Genomic DNA, 18,985 nt, shown 5'->3' with positions numbered 1-18,985 from the left:
AGTTGGCTGAACTATCATGAGAGGTCAGTCAATCTTTGTCTCGTGAGAGCCCCGCAGCTGGGGGACAAGCGGCAGGAGCGCGTGGCCAGCCAGGCTGTTTGGCCGAGCAAGTGAGAGAGTGGCTGGCCAGCCAGCTGGCCAGCCAAGCAGGGAAGATAGGTGGCAGAGGCTGGGGCCGTCTGCGGTAAGGAAATCGGCAGCGGGTGGTGCACCCAGCAGCGTGCTCTAAAGAACCCTGCCAGTTGCTCTCTTGCTGCAGCAAATGCCACAGCAGGAGAGCGGCTGGCAAGGCTCTCCTGAGCATCCACCGGAGGTGTCAAGGAGGCAGTGGCAGGCCCTCCGGGTGGCGGTGGGGGAGAGGCACAATTTGGTGCTCTCCCCTCTTTGCTGCCTGATGTGAGTGCATCAGCTTGCATAATGGTGGGGACGGCCTTGTCTATGGATAGATGCACATTCAGAAAGAGTAACTATAATTCAAATAGGAATACCATACATCTCACCGTAGTGCAGAAGACTGTGACTAGGTGGCCTGTGTGCCTTGCTCAGTTTGCTGTCCCATTGCTAACTGCTGATCGGTAACTTCGAAGCCCCGGCTCTTCTTTCTTAGAGTTCTTTATCTTTAAACTGGACTTGGGCTGGATAGGCCTTCAAATAGAGGACACCTTCAAATAAAGAACTGTTCTCTGACAGCCTTTCAAACTGAGGGCTGTCCTCTATAAACTAGAATACATGGCCTGCTATTGATACAACCTAGCTACTAGCGAACCCAGTGAAAACCAAGTCTACCATTGCTGGAATTGGGAGGAGGTAGGTGGGAACACACGTGGAAGGCACAAGGTTGAGGAAAGGTGGTGTGCAGTGCAATCCAATGTATGTTTACTCAGAAGTAGATCCCACTGAATTCAGTAGAGACTACTCTCAAGTAAATATGTATAGGATTGCAGCCTCAAGTCCCCAAATCTACAAATGTTCCACTCCACAGCTAAGAACAGCTTCAGGACAGGGGATCTGGGTCAGTGATTTGGACTGGGGCCATGCTGTGTTGGTAGAGTTAGAAGAACCCCTCCGTCTGTGCCAGAGTTCTGGCTACATTATGAGAAAGGGGGGGAGAAACCTCTTAGGAGCCCCAGACACAGAACTCCCACATCGTATGTAATTTGACCCTATGTAGGTATTAATCTGAGCTCTTGTGTCGTTTTTCTGTAAACACTAAGCTTTCGCAGAACAGGGAATCAGTTGAGCTATAACCTGGTGACACCAGCAATGAGATGCAGAAGTCTGTGCTTTGGATGTTACAGCTTACAAATAGGCTATACAAAGCGATTATGAAGAGGAGGCAGTTGAGAAGAAACCGCTAGAACAAAATTACAAGTTGCACTGCTAAGCAGGAGACTTTCAGCAGCTGTGGGTGGTAGAATTGGAGGAATGAATGCTGCAGCAGTACAACGGGGAGCGGGGAAGGCGTTCTCCCACCTGAACGTCAGTATTTTTAATTACAGAAACTTTATTCTGTTGGCAGTGTGCACTGAGAAAGATTTCTTTTTTTGCTTGAAGTCAGAGTAGGTACACTGACTGAATACATCAACCATTTTAAGCAATGCACTCAAAATGAAATGAATTAGTGGTGTGCAAGAAGGTTTTTTCTGCGTCATTCCTAAAAATCACATTCATTCATCTACATTTATTTCAGTCCGGTACTCACTTTTGTTGGGGTTTTTCTTCATCTTCTTTGGAATTTAACTTCCTTTTTTCTTTTTGCTGCTGCTGGCTGCGGAAATGGTGGCAGCAGAGTTGTTTTTCCATCCACATGCTGGCAGAGGGCATTTTATTTTTCTAGAACATTCTGGGTGTTGCATCACTCTAGGGGATTTGTGTGTGTGTGTGGGGGGGGGAGACCACAAAAAGACCACATCATTGGCAGCCACCTTTTCTTTTCATGGGGCTCCTTGGAATGATGCAATGTCAAAGGCATTCTGGAAACAAAAAAAGGCTGCTGTCAGTTGTTGTTGTTGTTGTTCAGTTGTTCAGTCGTGTCCGACTCTTTGTGACCCCATGGACCATAGCACGCCAGGCCTTTCTGTCCTGCGCTCTCTCCCGGAGTGTGCTCAAGTCCATATTCATTCCATCAGTGATGCTATCTAGCCATCCCATCCTCTGCTCAGTATCAGCCACCAAAATCAGCTTTCTCCACCATCACTGGAGAAAGGAAAGCAGACTGGAGGAGTCATGAATAGGTATGAATGGTTAATGAAAACCAAACTAAAAGCTTTCACTTATTCAGTTCAGTTTTTCATTCATCTGGAAATGAATGCACAGCCCCTAGAATAAATTAAAGGTGGAAGGACTACACTGATATTCTGAAATGCCTGGCTCAATTTTGCTGTCGTACTAAGCTCCTACAGCCAAGGTACTGAATCTCTTTCAACCAGAGGGCCAGATTTAGTTTTGCAAGCGTTCTCAGGGGCCACATTCTAGTGGTGGGCAGGGCCAAAGACAAAAGAGGAGGAACAAAAAATGCTGCAATCCTAGCTGGCTGGGGGATGCTGGGAGTTGTAGGCCTTTTCTCTGTCTAAACCTGCATAGGATTGTGCCTTAAAGCTCTTACAGGTAGTAACCAGGATGTAGGAGAGGCATTTCAACCTTTCTTCTGAAGGAGAAGACTATCAATGGCTACTAGTCCTGACGGCTCTGTGCTACCTCTAGTATCAGCAGCAGTATGCCTATGTACGTCAGTGGCTGGGGAACATGGGCAGGAGGGTGCTGTTGCACTCATGTCCTGCTTGTGGGCTTCCTGTGGGCAGCTGGTTGGCCAATGTGTGTGAACAGAAGGCTGGACTGGATGGACCCTTGGTCTGATCCAGCAGGGCTCTTCTGATGTTCTTATGTGATTGGGGGAGGTGGGGGGGGGCAGGACTGTGCAAAAGCCAGAAAACCATCAAACTATTGGCAGTCAGGGTAAAGGGTATGTGATCATCTGAGGCATTTGGGCAGCAGGCCTGAAGTTCAACACCCCTGTCCTACAGTCACAGAACTCTCTTTTCATTCTCTTCCATTGTAAAATGTCGTGTAATCTGATGGCAGCATAACACTAATAGCAACAATACTAACAACTACATCACCTTTCTATGTTTTCTAGCTTTCTGTGACCACTGGCAGTCCATTAAGAATATGCCTGTTCCTTAACCAAATTATCCAAATAGTCAAATTTTATACGTACTGTGAGATGAAAAAGGAGTCCATTGGTCTTTCAATTAAAAGGGAGGCCCCTTTTAACCTGATTAATGAACAATCGGTGTAGACCTATTGTTGCAACTGTGTTCTTTTGAGGCAGTTCACTAATGAAAAAGTCAAACAAGCCAGCTCCATCGTTGTATGCATTATAAAAAATAAATGAAATACACCCCCCCCACCGCCATTCTTTAAATAATGGAAGAGCAGAAGCGTATGTGGGTGGCTGCTGGCCTTCACTTCAAGTTTCAAGGATGTGCATGGTTCATTAACCATAAATAAATGAGCACTATGCAAGAAATATAATTTTGTGAAGTTAAAGTAGTTTGCTTACTGGTTGTTCTGAAGGGCTAGCTCACAGCTGTGACCCTTCAGGTGTTTTGGCCTACAACTGCCATCATTCCTCATCATTGGCTGTGCTGGTTAGGGCTGATGGAAGTTGTAGCCCAAAACATCTGGGGGATTACAGGATGTCCACCCCTGGCCTAGCTAGATGTAATAAATTATTAATGGAGACTGTCTTAAAATATTTTGCTGACCCGAGGGGACAAGGGAAATGTGTGTCCCTGAAATGTTGCTGAAGAAGCTGACCCTGGCCCTTGGATTGGACTCAGAGAGTGGTGCCCTTGTATCTTCCATGGCATTGCAAGGGCTTGCGGGGGGGGGGAACCTCTTTGATGGCAACCCAAAAATATTCCTGCCCTTAGATCACTTGTGCAGCTGGAGCCTTTCTATAGATAACAGGGTGTTTCACATCGAGCTACTTGCCAATTCGGTGGGGACATGCTTGGGAAAAAAAGGACAAGTGGAGATATGATAAGAGGGGTACAAAATTATGCATGGTGTGGAGAATGTGGACAGGGAGACATTTTTCTCCCTCTCTCAAAATACTAGAACCCAGGGTCATCCCATGAAGCTGATTGGTGGGAGATTCAGGACATATCAAAGGAAGTCCTTCTTCACACAGCCCATAGTTAAACTATGGAATTCGCTACCACGAGATAGAAGTGATGACCACCAATTTGGATGGCTTTAAAAGGGGGTTAGACAAATTCCTGGAGGAGAAGTCTATCAATGGCTACCTGTCCTGATGACTATGTGATACCTCCAGTAACAGAGGCAGTATGCCTGTGTACACCAGTTGCTGGGGAACTTGGGCAGAAGGGTGCTGCTGCATTCATGTGCTGATTGTGGGTTCCCAGGCAATAGCTGGTTGGCCACTGTGTGAACCGAATGTTGGACTAGATGGAGCCTTGGTCTGATCCAGCAGGGCTATTCTTAAGTTCTTATGACATTTTGAATGCACTCACTGCCATCTTGGATTTTCTTGCCCCCTTGGATTTTCTTGCACATGGATTATGCCCCCCAAACACAGTCATGTCACTCCTAATGGTTGAGGGAGCCCATGAAATGGCATCGGATGGAGCATGGGAGGGCTGCAGCAGGAGAAGGGAAGGGAACTGGCGGAATTTGGGTGGGCAGTCTTTCATAAGCAGAAGTGCCTTTCCTCTCACTCCTTTGGATCTAAGCGGCCTGTTATTTTACCATGATGGTACAAAACTTTTAACATGGATCTCTTAGTGACCTGCTTTTTCAACGTTTGTTATAAAACTGACAAAGAGCGAACGAATGTTGACAGATTGATGGATGCAGCTGCTTGGTATTTGAAACAAAAAAGACAAGGGTCTCAGAAACAAATTCAGAACAAACACTCCAAGTGCAAAGGACCAAACAAAGCTGCACTGGAGAAGTAAAATGCCCTTTTGAGAAGTACTATTGGATGGTACAATTAAACTAAATTATTTCTCAAAACAGTCCCATCAAATAGACAATCAGTCAGTTTTTCAAACACAACAATATCGGTAAATATCCAATGATCAATTTTACAGAAAGGTTATATCTAGCAGTCTACTACGGACGCCCAGTGCGATTCCGTTTCGACTATGGGAAATCTTCCTCAGGTGCTCAAGTAGACATAACTCATAACAGTTTATATCTCCTAACAATTTACAAAGACTGATAATGTTGGAAAGAAGTTTAACGTTCCTGAGTGACTGAATTATCAGCAGTCTGCCGGTCGGTAAAGGCAAAATGGCCTATTAAATTTGTGGGTTAATAGTGAGATAGTCCCTTTGGTTTTTCAGCTCACCCTTTCCAATGTGGGGATGCTCCTGCGACTAGTCGCAAATCTCTCCATGGATCTCTCAATGATTTGCTTTTCTAACATTTGTTATAAAACTGACAAAAAGTGAACGAAAGTTGACAAATTGATGGATGGAGCTGTTTGGTATTCAAGGCAATCAGTTTCAGCAGAAGAACAGTGAAGGAAGGAGCAGTTTCTCCTTCCCTAGAACTTTACCTAATAATTGGCTGTACTTCCCAAAGGAAATATCCCCTGGAAATTATTGCCTAGCAAATGTTGTCTAAACTAGATGGAAGGTTGCTGCTGCTGCTGCTGTTTTACAGGTGACTGCTTGGAACTGTCCACTGGGCTGATATGTTAAGGGGAACAGTTAAGTACTGGAGCCAAAAATAAGAAGCTGCTATTTCACTTTCTTTTGGAAAGGATGCCCTTTTTATTGTTGTTCTTTTACTTTTTCCTAGTAGAAATTTCAAAAGTTATGGCACATGCCATCCCCAGGTAGGAACAGATTAGTACATAGGAAGATGCTTCATCCCAGGTGAAGGAGACTAGTGCATAGGAAGATGCTTTCTCCCAAGGGATGAGATTAGTACATTGGAAGATGCTTTATCCAGGTGAAGGAGATTAGCGTATAGGAAGATGCTTTCTCCCAAGGGAAGAGATTGGTACATAGGAAGATGCTTCATCCCAGGTGAAGGAGATTAGTACATAGAGAGATGCTTTATCCAGGTGAAGGAGAAGGCACTTCAATCTTTGAGAATTGGGAAAAAAACTGCACAAAAGCTGGGAAACCACCAAACTATCGGTGATCAGATATACAGCCTGTTCTCACATGTACCACCTAGTAATTATATTATCACCTGTTAGGATTGCAGTGTGTTCCTCACTTTTACACCCTTCAGTTTCTTCTATAAATACCTGGTTGCTGTATTTCTTTTGCCTCTACCATATGTGTCATTGCCCTCAATGTTACCAACTTGACAGCACACATTTTAGCCATCATGCTTCCCCAATCCAGATTTTTTTTTTGGGGGGGGGGAGAGCTGCAACTCCCAGGATTCCTGATTATTGGCCATGTTGACTGGGGCTGATGGGAGTTGAAGTCCACAACATCTGGTGGGCACCAGGTTGCAGGGAAGGCTGAACTGCATTCCCTCTTGTAATTCCAAACCAGAAAGGTGAATATTACTCTAGGGTTCTTAGGGCTTTTCTGCATGGGGATTTAATCCTGCAACTGAGATTCGTTACTCACAGAAGTTTGCAGGTCCTTTACATGACAACCTCTAGTGCCTCTCCTATGGTTTCCAACCATTTCCGTGGCTTAATTTGAAATGGAAATAATGAGCTAATAAAAAGAAGCACTGTGAATTGGATTGAATTTATCTGTCTACCGAGGAAGTGGTGCTATAACAACAGCACCATCTAGTGGATATATAATGAAACATATAGAACTCACAGATAAAGGGGAAAGGGTGGGGAAGGAAGCACATTTAAAGGGCTGAGCTTAATCCCACAAAGAATCCAGAAGCAGAAGCCCAGGTGAAATCCCAGGCTTTAAAGGGCCAACCTTAATCTCACAAAGAATCCAGAAGCAGAAGCCCAGGTGAAATCCCGAGCTTTAAAGGGCCAAACTTAATCCCACAAAGAATCCAGAAGCAGAAGCCCAGGTGAAATCCTGGGATAAAAAGTTTCTGTGGAGAAGCCCTTAGTCTGTGGCTCTGCTTTTCACAGATCTCTGCAGCTTTGCAAGATCTAAATCAGATAAATATAACCTCCATTTACTGGGTGATCAACACTGATGCTGATCTCTATGACAACAGAGAGTTCTTGAAACAGAGTTTCAGGAGCCTAACTTTTCAGTGTCATTAAATTATTATTTTTAAACATGCAATAAAGGCGTGCTGATAAATTACCTAATGGGCTTGACTAAATATTCCACATTTCCCCATGAAAAAATTAAGGGTAATTACCCGAAATGATATTTTTCCAGAGAATGAGTTGTAATTGCAACATACCATGTTAATTAGCCTGCAGGGACACAGCATCAGTGGCTGATGATCAGTTTACCCATACTTTGTTTTATGCCGGATGAAATTGTTTTCTGCCTTGATTGGCCCAAAATCTCTTTAGTGTTCAAGGATATTAGGAAGGCGATGAGGTCTTTCCCAGTCATCCTACCTGGGTTCTTTTAAACAGGAGGTGCAAACATTTGCTGTGCCACTGAACTATGCTCCCCGTCCTTAGCTCTGTGACAGAACACATGACAGTAGGTGTCAGGGATATTTAAATCCTAATTTGATGCCGCTTTCCCTCCTCTACAGGTTGACTAACCAGATCCATTTTTATTTTAGAATATGCAGTTGCCTTCTCTGAGGAGGGCAGCCTGTGTTGCTCCAGTACCAATTCAATTATTTAGGGCAGGGGTGGGCAAAACATGGCCTGCATTTGGCCCCTGCCACCTGCTGATGTGCCCCCCCCCCAAAAAAAAAATTGGCACTGGTGGGAAAATGCAATCTGGGGGGCAATATTTTGTTTGCAAGCTATGTTTGACTGGTTTAGCACTCTGTAGCTGCTATGGACCATTAAAAGGGTTAGATTTAGCTTGCCAATGTGCTACTTTAACCCCCCGTGGTTTGCTGCCACATTTAGTGGGAAACCATGCTTTTATTTATTAAAATTGGGGTGCCCCAAGGACTGTGGCCTGTGGGGCATGTCGGGGGTGATGGTGGCCCTGGACCCCCCACAGTTGGTCACCACTGACTTAGGGAGTCTTTGTATTTTTTCTTTCCTCCCTTCATGCAAGGCTTCTGACACAATGATGACAGCAGCTGGGAGAAGTGGCAGAAGGACATTTGCTAAGAATGAAGGAAGAGCCAGTGTGGTGTAGTGGTGAGAGTGCTGGACTGGGAGCCGGGAAATCTGGGTTCTAGTCCCCACTCAGCCATGGAAGCTCACTGGGGGACTTTGGGCCAGTCACAGACTCTCAGCCCAACCTACCTCACAGGGTTGTTGTTGTGAGGACAAAATTGAAGGATTATGTACACCGCCTTGGGTTTCCGAAAGAGGAAAAAAGGCAGGATATAAATGTAATAAATAAATAAATAATAAAACTGGATGCCTCTGAGCACTTACTCAGCCCAAGAATTTGTGAATGGCAGCAGGACAAAAAGTGACACATCCTTCCACACAACCCCCCCCCCACTTCTAATTCTCTTTTTCAGCAATCTGATTTTAGGAGGTACGGGGGAGCATTTTAGCAGTTATGAAAGCAGGGTTAGTCCAAGATATTTGGCTGCCTGAGGTGAAGCAACAAATGGTGCCCCCTACAAGTCAAGGCACATAGTATCTAAAGCTAGCCAGGTTATTTTGGTATCAGATGCAGGAAATCCCACCAGCCTCTCTCCTCCAGTAAAGGAGAGTAAAAATGCAACAACAGTAATGAATTAAATAGCCAACAATTTGCTGCCCTTTCATGACACCTAAGTCAGCTGCCCAAGGAGGCTGCCTCACTCTGCCTCATGGGAGGGCTGGCCATTGGGAGTCACAAACCCTTGTCAATCTGCTGCAAGTCACCCAGATATCTACTAGCAGACCTCAGAATCTACCTTCTGCCCATCTCAGGCATACCTCACCATAGTAATTATTGCAAGAACCCCATTGGTAAGTCAGGGTTAATGTACCCATGCTGCAGACAAGAGCTAAGGATGACAAACCATCCAGTGAGTTAATGGCTAAGGTAAAAATGGGAGACAGTGGCTCACAACGTATGGGCTTAGTCACTGTTTTATTGCAGCTTATCCCGGGTGTTGTTTTTAATGAAAGAAGAGTTGCAGCTAAACCTCCGAAGATGAGCTTTTTACAAAGAAATTGTACCATGAGGTAACATTTTCCTGTAATTCTTCCGTGGTTCCTGCTTCATTTAAGTGTCCCCCTGTGCAGTGAAACAGAAGAACAACCATGTGACATTGAAATTGAACGCTGCATTTCAACCTCAATTTCACCATAGAAGGACCTCTGAGACATTGACTTCAATAGCTTAGCTTAGATCAAGCTGAACCACCAACTTCCTGTAGCTTTGCTCCAGTGAAGTTTCTTGCAAGACTTCAACAAATAAACACACAACTTCAGAGAAACAAGAAAATCATATTATAAGCCTTATAAAATACATCTCAGATATGGATGATCCGTCATAGCATGGCTTTCCCACATTGATTCAATTTTAGAAGTGCTGGAATGGTACACTGCATTCTAAGGCAATTATGCTATCATTTCTCTATCATTAGCATTTCCATTGTCAAAGGAGCGATGCACTGGGTAGGCCCCCATGCCAGCAGGGGCCCGCCACTGACCCTCTTCCTTGTTGTTGCTGCCAGTTCACCTGCCATCCCCAGTGAGCAAGCAGTGATTTGAGCGGCAAGAAGGAGGCCCAACCTCCCCTCCCCTTGCACTCACTGCCCGGATAGTGGTATGGATGGGATGCTGTTGTTCTTTAGAGTGATTGTGTTAATTTATGTGGATTTCATTTAACCATGTTCTGTTTTGAATTTTAAGCCACCCTGAGGTCCTTGCTGGGGAACCTCTGGCCCATGGGCCAAATTTGGCCCACCAGGCTGGTCCATCAAGGGCCCTCCCTGATGCCCCAGCCCTTCACGGCTAGTGGGGAAAGGAATCCACACTGTTACCTCCAATCAATGATGAGAGATAATGCGGATTTGCCTGCCCTACATCCTCCCTGATAGAGGAAGGCATGGGCATGTGAAGCCACCCCAACAAAGGGCAAGCTGGAGGAGCTTCATCTGGGGACCAAAAAATGTCAGGGAGCATGGCCCCGCTCCTTGATGTCATCGACTCATGGAGAGATCAATGGGGGATCATCCAGCCCCTATCCGTAAACAGTTCCCCACCTCTGTTTATTTTATTTATTCATGTCAGAAGCATCACAATTAAAAAACATACTATAACACATAACATTTAAAATATAAATTGTAGAAGTTAAAATATATAAAAATTAGACAAATCTTGCCCAGAAACTAGCAACATTAATTGTGTTCTGTTGTGCTGTCATAAGGTCCTCATGTGTACATTGGTCAGGGCACAAAGGGCATATGTGTTGTTGTCTGCAAGTCTCCGCAGTCGCATAGGGCAGAGATCACCGGATAATGCCATTTATTCAGAGTGTCTCTTGTTACACCCGTGCGCAGCCTATCCAATGATTTCCAAACTTCCCAGCTTCCATTGGAACTGGGTGCCAGCTCCTCTGCTGGTTCCCTCCAGTGTTCACTCTTTGTAGCTTTCCATAAGTCCATTCTACTTTTGAATTCATCAAAGTCTTCCATCGATCTGAGGAAGCTCAACACTGCTCTGTTGTAGTGGAAAGAAGGTGTTTAAAGGTTTCCAGTCAGTCAGTCAGTCAGTCAATCAATCAGAATCAATACTATCGATACAAATTGTTGCCCCTTGCTAGTACCTCGTTAACCACTCATAAGGTCTGCAGTTCACTTCCACATGGCAACAGCAAACTTTTTTATTCCATGGGATGCAGGCCCTTCACCACATTCGTCAATGTATCACACCAACAAGCCTTTATGCTGAGGGATGCCCCCAAAAGGAATTTGACCAGTCTTATGGAAAAGTCTGACTTCCTTCTAAAGTCCTGGGATATTTTGCTGAAGCAGAGGCTTCCAGTGGTGGTGGTGAGAAGGAGGAGCAGCAGATGCCACTGCCTACTTGCTCTCTGGCTCTCTGGCTGTCAAGCAAGTGAGTGGTAGCAATGTTGAGAGAAGGCTGGGGAGCAATAGCACTTAGTGACAATGGTGCTGAGATGGTAGAACTACTGTGGGAGGGAGCCCACTGAAGGTGTCTTGCCGAAGGGCACTCCAAAACCTGCAGCCGGCATTGGTGGAGAGAAGGATTGCTAGATCTTTTTGTCACCAGTTTTATGAGAGCTCAGCTATTGCTGTACTAAGTTCTTGGAAAAGAGAAGTACTAAGTTTTGCAGTAAGAATCCTATACTGTAGTCATGGATAGATGGGCTTATTCCTCCTGGCCAAAAACACTGCTGCGGTGGAAGGTTTCAGCTATGCTAGCAGTTACTCTCTTGCTTTGCCATTCCTATTGGCTGAAGCTCTGTCTGCAGAGGCCAAAAGGAGCTAAAGGAACCTTTTTGCTGCCACCTGCTTGTTGGAGTATCACAACATACAACGACAGTGACAATAACAGACCCAAATTGCTGTTGCCACATGCTAGAGCAGTATATATATTACTCTAAAATGTTTACATCTTAGTGCAGCGCACAAGAGATCCCAACTCATTGATAGTATCCTTGAATCATCTGTATGGCCAAAGGATACAGATCTAGACTTTGGGAGGAGATGGGAAGTTCTGAACTTGGGGGTATCTTTGTGGGTTTGTCTGTGTTATAATTTTCTTGTTGCTATTGTTTATTCATTGGAATAAATACTTTTATTTAGCCACATATCATATGTGTTAGGGTACATACACCTACCCAGACATCCAAATTGGGGTCCCAGGTTTACCTGGGTGGGAGCTTGAGCCAGATCTGAATATGAATCAGCATGGGGTACAGTTCCATGAGTTACATAGAAATCTGTAAAACCTTTAAATATCTTTCCCGCAAATTCCTCAGATGCTTTGCCATGCAAAAGTATCCAGATTCATCTCAAATTCTGATTGGATGTTAACTTTGGTGGGATTATTTAGTAATGATGCCTCCTGTTAGAAAGGCAACAAAAAGGCAAAACAGAATGAGCATTTACCAGTCCCACATGCATATGGGTTATCTTAATAAAAGGAGACCATACCCTTCTTCAGTGAAAGAAAGAAAAACAGTTTACTCACAAATAGTCTTGGATATACAATGCAGGTACAGCGTACAGTTTCAAAAAGAGTTCCATTAGACTGCTGGAGCGAGAGAGTGTTCCATTAGAGTGTTCCATTAGACTGCTGGAGCGAGAGAGCAAACACCTGTGTTCCCAGCAATGGCAGAAGGTCAGAGGGAGGGTGAGGGAAGGAAGGGGAGGAGCAAAGGAAGAAATCACAGGAAACCACATTGTAGGCAATAGAGAGCCTAAGGCTAGCTGTGGTCAAAATTCCCATAAATTAACTAATTGCAACACTGCCCCCTTCCAGTAACTTGCAATATTCCTGACAAACCTTATTGATGAATTGATTGATTGATTGCATTTATATCCCACCTTCCCCCCCTGCTCTTGCAAGGAACCCAAGGCGGCTTACATTATCCTCCTCCTCCTCCTCCCCATTTTATCCTCAGAACAACAACCCTGTGAGGTAGGTTGGGCTGAGAGTCTGTGACTGGCCCAAAGTCACCCAGTGAGCTTCCGTGGCCAAGTGAGGACTAGAACCCGGATCTCCCGACTCCCAGCCCAACACTCTCACCACGACACCACACTGGCTGTCTAATTGTCCTTACTTACATTCTCCAAAACACACCTGTAGTAAAGGGGAGGGACCATAGCTCAGTGGTAAAGCACAGGTCTTGCATGCAAATGGCCCCAGGTTCAAGCCCCATCTTTGCCAGTTAAAAGAATCTGGTAACAGGTGATGGGAAGAACCTCTGCTTGAGACCGGGGAGACCCCTTGCCAGCCAGAGCAGAAAACACTGGACTTGATGGACAAAGAGACTGTCTTAGCATAAGGTAGTTTCTTAAAGAGCAAGGAAACAGGTACAGGTCTTCTTTCCTATACATCAGGAGAGGAAATGTCTTCTCTTAGCAACATCATTAGAAAGGATTGCAGTGCTGATGAGAGCATCAGCCTAGTGTTGCTCTGAGTGCAGAGCTGCAGGACGGCAAGGTCTGGTATTCAAAGCTGCCTTTTATGAACCCCAGGGAAGGGATTTTTGCTGTCAGCTCAAAAGAGACGGTCTGAGAATACCACTGGGGAGGCCTCTTCGCTGAAAAAAATGGATTGAATTCTTACAGCGCCTTACTTTTTCCAACATGTTTTGTCTCCTTCCTACTCTGCACTGCACGGAATGGCTGCGTTTTGTGTGGATGTTAACATGGCACGCTGCTATCTGTCATTCATATACGGAAGCGCTCTCTACCTTGGTATAGTTAACCCAGAACTCACACGTGGTCCAGTCCTTTGCATGTCTACTCGGAAGCACAGCCTACTGAGTTCAATAGGAACATAAGTGATGCTAGAGGGGGACGAGAAGGAGGGGCAAGTACATGCAAATTGTAACTGAATAATAAACAGGAAATTAAAATAAGGCTTCAATCTTAAGCAGGTTTACTTGACAGTTAACTCTCAAAAGCCATACTTCAGAGAAAATATGTTTGGGATGGGAGCGCTGTTATGAAATATACCATTATTTCTCTTTTAGAAATCTAACGCATGGGACAGCGCTCCCCAGTCCCAAATTGTGCTTTAGTCTCTCCGTGTTGTCACGGAATAAGACTTACAGAATAGGACTGAATCCCAAATTAGTGTGTATCAAAAAAATAACTACACTCCAGTTAAAGTTAGTTGTGCCTTATGGGACTTAAGATGGCCCATGCCACTGCTTTCAAAAAAGACTAACCTTATGCTAGATGTGTGTTTTCCTGATGCCATTTATGTGAAATGTATTCTGGGCATGGTACAAACATGGGCAACATTTCTGCAAAGGAAATTCTGCTTTAGGCCGATGCAATGAATATGAACTTGAGCACACTCCGGGAGAGAGCGGAGGACAGGAAGGCCGGGCGTGTTATGGTCCATGGGTGTCACGAAGAGTCGGACACGACTTAACGACTGAACAACAACAGACGACCAACAGGCATGGGTACCTGTCTGTTTTTCTCTCCATATCTAAGAGTGCAGCTTTCCCAATCTGGCCCCTCCAGCTGTGTTGGACTGCAACTCCCTGGCTGGGAATTATGGGAGTTGTGGTCCAACACATCTGGAGGGCATCAAGTTGGGGAAAGCTGTAATAATGGGTCCAGGCCAGGGGAATTTAGATTGGGGACACAGTGCAAAGTGGATGATTAGACCCCCCACACTTCCCCTGTGTCATGATCCAAATTGGGGGCCCTGTGGCTGATCTTACAGGAAGAACATGTTATATCAGAACATCCAGTCATGGATGCTCTACTAGACAGACCTTTGGTCTGATCCACCAGAGTTCTTCTTAGGTTCTTATGCACTTTTGATAGGTCATAATCTGGATATTATTATTTTTTACAGCTCCTTTCATCCACTGGATCATCCCCTTTCTCCCACGACTTTTGTTTGCTAATTTCTGTGAGCATTTATAGATCTTGTTTTACAATGCAATCCTACATAGGTCTACTCAGAAGTAAGCCCCACTAAATTCAATGGGATGTTCCCCCAGGTAAGTGTGTATGGGGTTGCAGCTTAAATCTGTGTCACATTTTATGGTGATTATTACTTTTGTTAGAAGGCTATTATAGTAGAAGTATCAGGACCTGTCCAAGGCATCTTGCCGCCTGAGGCAGAGGGCAAAGATGGTACTCCCTCCCCGCCAGTCCATGTACAGAAGCAAACTGGACTAGCATCTTGCTTCAACCCTCATGATGGAACAACATTCTCCATCACACCTGAATACAGCAGGGTAGTTTAGGGGATAAAGGAGAGGCCATGTGGCACACACAGTTCTGACCTCCAACAGAGGGCAATGGCTGAGAAGCTGCCATTGCTGCCTTGCAATATTTGCCGCCCACGGCAGTTGCTTCATTCTGCCTAATGGCAGGGCTGGCCCTGAGAAAAGGGGGGTCAAAAAATTTAAAATAAATAAAATAATAGGTGGGGCAGATTTGGGAGCCTGCATACCACATTATGGAGTCTTTCACCTGTCAATACAAACAGAGTACTATGAAATATATCCATCATCTATTTTATCCTGAATATCACGCAAAAGTGAAAATGGCATTATCTAGTTGGCAAGATGCAGCACTCAAACCTTGGGACAAATGAGAGTGAGCCAGTGAAGCTTGGGGAAATGTCCAGTGTGACCTTCTTGCCTTTTATTTTATCACTGCTGTGCTCAAAGCAAACAACAGCTGTGCCAGTGGCCGCCAACGGTGTGTCTGATAACTTAGTTCTGTGAAGAAATTGTGGCAAATGCCTCAGAGAAGATGCTATTACATTCAACTTGATGAATGAAGTGAAGATTAAAGAGTGCTTGCTTGCTTCCTCATTTCACATGCTCTTCTGGCTTGAAATTAAAATGTTTACGTCTGAGTTGTTGGAGAGCCACAAAGTTTGCTATCAGCCAGGTACTGAAAGGAACAAATGGAAGAAAAGCTGCTTGCTTGCTTGCTCTCTCTCTCTCTCTCCCCCCCCTCCCTGCTTGGATAATGGCAGGGGTGGGGAACTTGTGGCTCTCCAGATGTTTTGGCCTACAATTCCCATCAGTCCTAGTCAGCATAGCCAATGGTGAGGGAAAATGGGAGTTGTAAGCCAAAACATCTGGAGGGTCACAAGTTGCCCAGCCCTGGATTATGGCCTGGACAACCATGCATCAGAATGAGGAAAGGAAAAGCTGGAGTGGTACAATGTACTGTGTACCACTTCAGACTAACAGGAGGACATTCAATTTTGGATGCTCTTTGATGCTCTTCTATGTCAAAATGCCCCACGCACGAGTAGAAAAGGAGCACATTAGGTTCTAGCGCAGCTCTCTCACCTTGTTCTAATTTTCTACTTATAGGGAGTTTTTGTTTACGTAGGGCAGGAGTAGGCCAATTCCACATTCAGTCGCCTAGGCCAAAACATCTGGAGGGCCACAATTCACCCACTCTGATGTAGGGGAGAGTTCAAAATGTGACCCCCCCTTCCTCCCACAACACACACACTTGCATCCTGAAGTGATACACGGTACACTCTACCACCTCAGAATTCTTCTGCCTCGTGCTGCTATACAGCAGGGGTGGAGAGTGTTTTATTTTCTGCTAAGGGCTGTAGTTCCAGCAGTGGGAGGGATGAGTGCCAAAAGTGGGCAGACTTTGCAGCTCTCTCTTTCTGCACCATATCATCTCTCTCTCTCTCTCTCTCTCTTTCTTTCAATTCTGGCTTCAAAGTGTAGAAGCTGCAACTCTCACCCATAAACATGTTGCACTAGAGGAAGCAGTGGAGGCTGGTGGCTCCGGTCTCCGTGGGATGGTGAATCCATTCTGGGTTTCAGTCAGAACCAGTCAGAACTCCTTGGATAGCTCCTTTTGAGTTCTGACTGGTTTTGACTGAAACCCGGGGTGGATTCACTGCCTTACGGACATCAGAGCCACCACCCTCTACTGAGAGGAAGTGATTCTCAAAAAGGCTGCCTGGCTGGACAGCAGCCAGGCAGCAGCATGCGAAGGGCTGCATGGAATTAAACCAGGACGCAAGTTCTCCACCATTGCTAGAGTGTGAAGAGAAGGGATCTTGCATATTCCAGCAGCAATCTGCACTGAAATGAGAAAATCCTTCCTTAGCTTCTTTCTATGATGTCATGACAGAACTAGCGGTTTAGGATGATAGCAAGTTATTACAAGTAAGTTATTTATTTAATAAAGCGTTACATTTTTATCCAGCCTTTGTTCAATCGGGCTTACTTCTGAGTAGACATGTACAGGATTGCACAGTAAATCTCTCCCATGGAAATAAAAAAGCCTTGCAGTGTGATTTATTCAGAAGTTAAATCTGAATGAGTTCAACGGAGCTTACTCCCAAGTAAGCGAGCCTGGGGCTGCAGCTTCAAAAGTGGTCTTTGGATTGTGTAGAACCAGTTGGTTACCCACAAACACAGATCACGGAGAAAAATCAAATCTGATGAAAGGTTTCAGTTGTGTTTAAGCTTGGATAAGATTGGAAAACTAAGGGCTTCATCACACAAGGCTAAAAATCCTGCAATTTACCTGGGCTTCTGCTTCTGGAATCTTTGTGGGATCAGATCAGGTACATTCCACGTGGCTTTAAAAAAAACCCTAAACTTCTCAATGAGAACTATGTGTTTCATTACAAAGCTACTAGGTGGCACTGATGTTTTATTTGTAATAAAAGCGACATAAAATTGTACACCCCCATTTATGTCCACTCCGTGGCGGGAGAAGAGAAAATGCCAGACTTTCCTCATCATGGAAAACAACGCAATAGAGCTCACAAACTGTGGGAGGTTCCCTGGATGAGGGGCTGCATAGTATACAGGACCCACAAACTGCTGTGAGTAAGCACTCTAAGATAAGATTGGAAAACTTGCCACAAATGCCTCATGGTCATTATAGCCCCTTATTATCCTACCATGAAATGTCAGTTTTCACAGTACTAAATAAATCAACATTATATTCCTACAAAGCACCTAACTTTGTCCCCCCACTCACCTGTTGTTGTTGTTGTTGTTGTTGTTGAAGCCTCATTATTGTTTCCTGGGGCTGTTTTCAGGACAACCCGCCCCCCCCCCCAAACGCTTTTGAAACTCAAGGAAGTGCTTGAAGTTTAGCCCAGACAAACAACACCACCTTCACAAAAATATATGGAACAACATCCTATCTATTACAGGTCTATAAAAATAATGAAAAATTGTCTTATGTGTTATGTATTGCAAGAGGCAACAAATCCTCTATGAATTGACTTGAAAATGTACTGATGAGGGGGAGTAGAATGAAGGGACTGCTACAGCTGGAGAGGAAATGGTGTTCAGACTGAACAACAGATGACTCTTGTAAAATGTAGCTGTGCCTTTGGTCTGATCCATCATGGCTCTTGTGTTCTAGCTAAAATGGGTAGACAAATCCATGCAGTTTAGCTCCATCAATGGCTATTAGCTAAATTTTCAGAGATAATACAGTTCTTAATGTCAGATGCTAGGGACAGACAACATGGGAGGTTGATTTTGCCTTCATGCCCTGCTTGTGGGCTTCCTTTAGGCATTTGGCAGACCACTGTTGGAAACAGGATACTGAACTAGATGGAGAGATCTTCTTATGTTCCAATGGCCAGCTATTCCCTGCTCTAAAGTAAGCTGGGATCCTCTCTACATTGGAAGAACACTCCATAGACAAATGTAGGTTTGGGGGTTATTTAATGTGCCTGTTGGATGGTGATGGTAAGCAGGCAAACAGGACAGAAAATTATCCTCTGGAAAGTAGGACATTTGGCCACCCTTCCTCAAGAAGGAAACAACCATTACATTTCATAGAATCATAGAATAGTAGGGTTGGAAGGGGCCTATAAAACCATCCAGTCCAAACCCCTGCTCAGTGCAGAAATCCAAGTCAGAACATCCCTGACAGATGGCTGTCCAGCCTCATCTTGAATGCCTCCAGTGTGGGAGAGCCCACCACCTCCCTAGGTAATTGGTTCCATTGTCATATTGCTCTAACAGTCAGGAAGTTTCTCCTGATATTCAGCCGGAATCTGACTTCCTGTCACTTGAGCCTATGATTCCATGTCCTGCATTCTGGGATGATGGAGAAGAAATCCTGGCCTTCCTCTCTCTGACAACCTTTCAAGTACTTGAAGAGCACTATCCTATCTCCCCTCAGTCTTCTCAAGGCTAAACATGTCCAGTTCTTTCAGCGTCTCTTCATTGGGCTTTGTTTCCAGTCCGCTGATCACTTTTGTTGCTGTCCTCTGAACCCTCTGCAGCTT

Source organism: Heloderma suspectum, chromosome 4 (assembly GCF_057233095.1).
Source record: "Heloderma suspectum isolate Gila_16-S chromosome 4, 16-S_ref, whole genome shotgun sequence".
Classification (NCBI taxonomy): domain Eukaryota; kingdom Metazoa; phylum Chordata; class Lepidosauria; order Squamata; family Helodermatidae; genus Heloderma; species Heloderma suspectum.
This window is presented reverse-complemented; position numbering follows the sequence as displayed.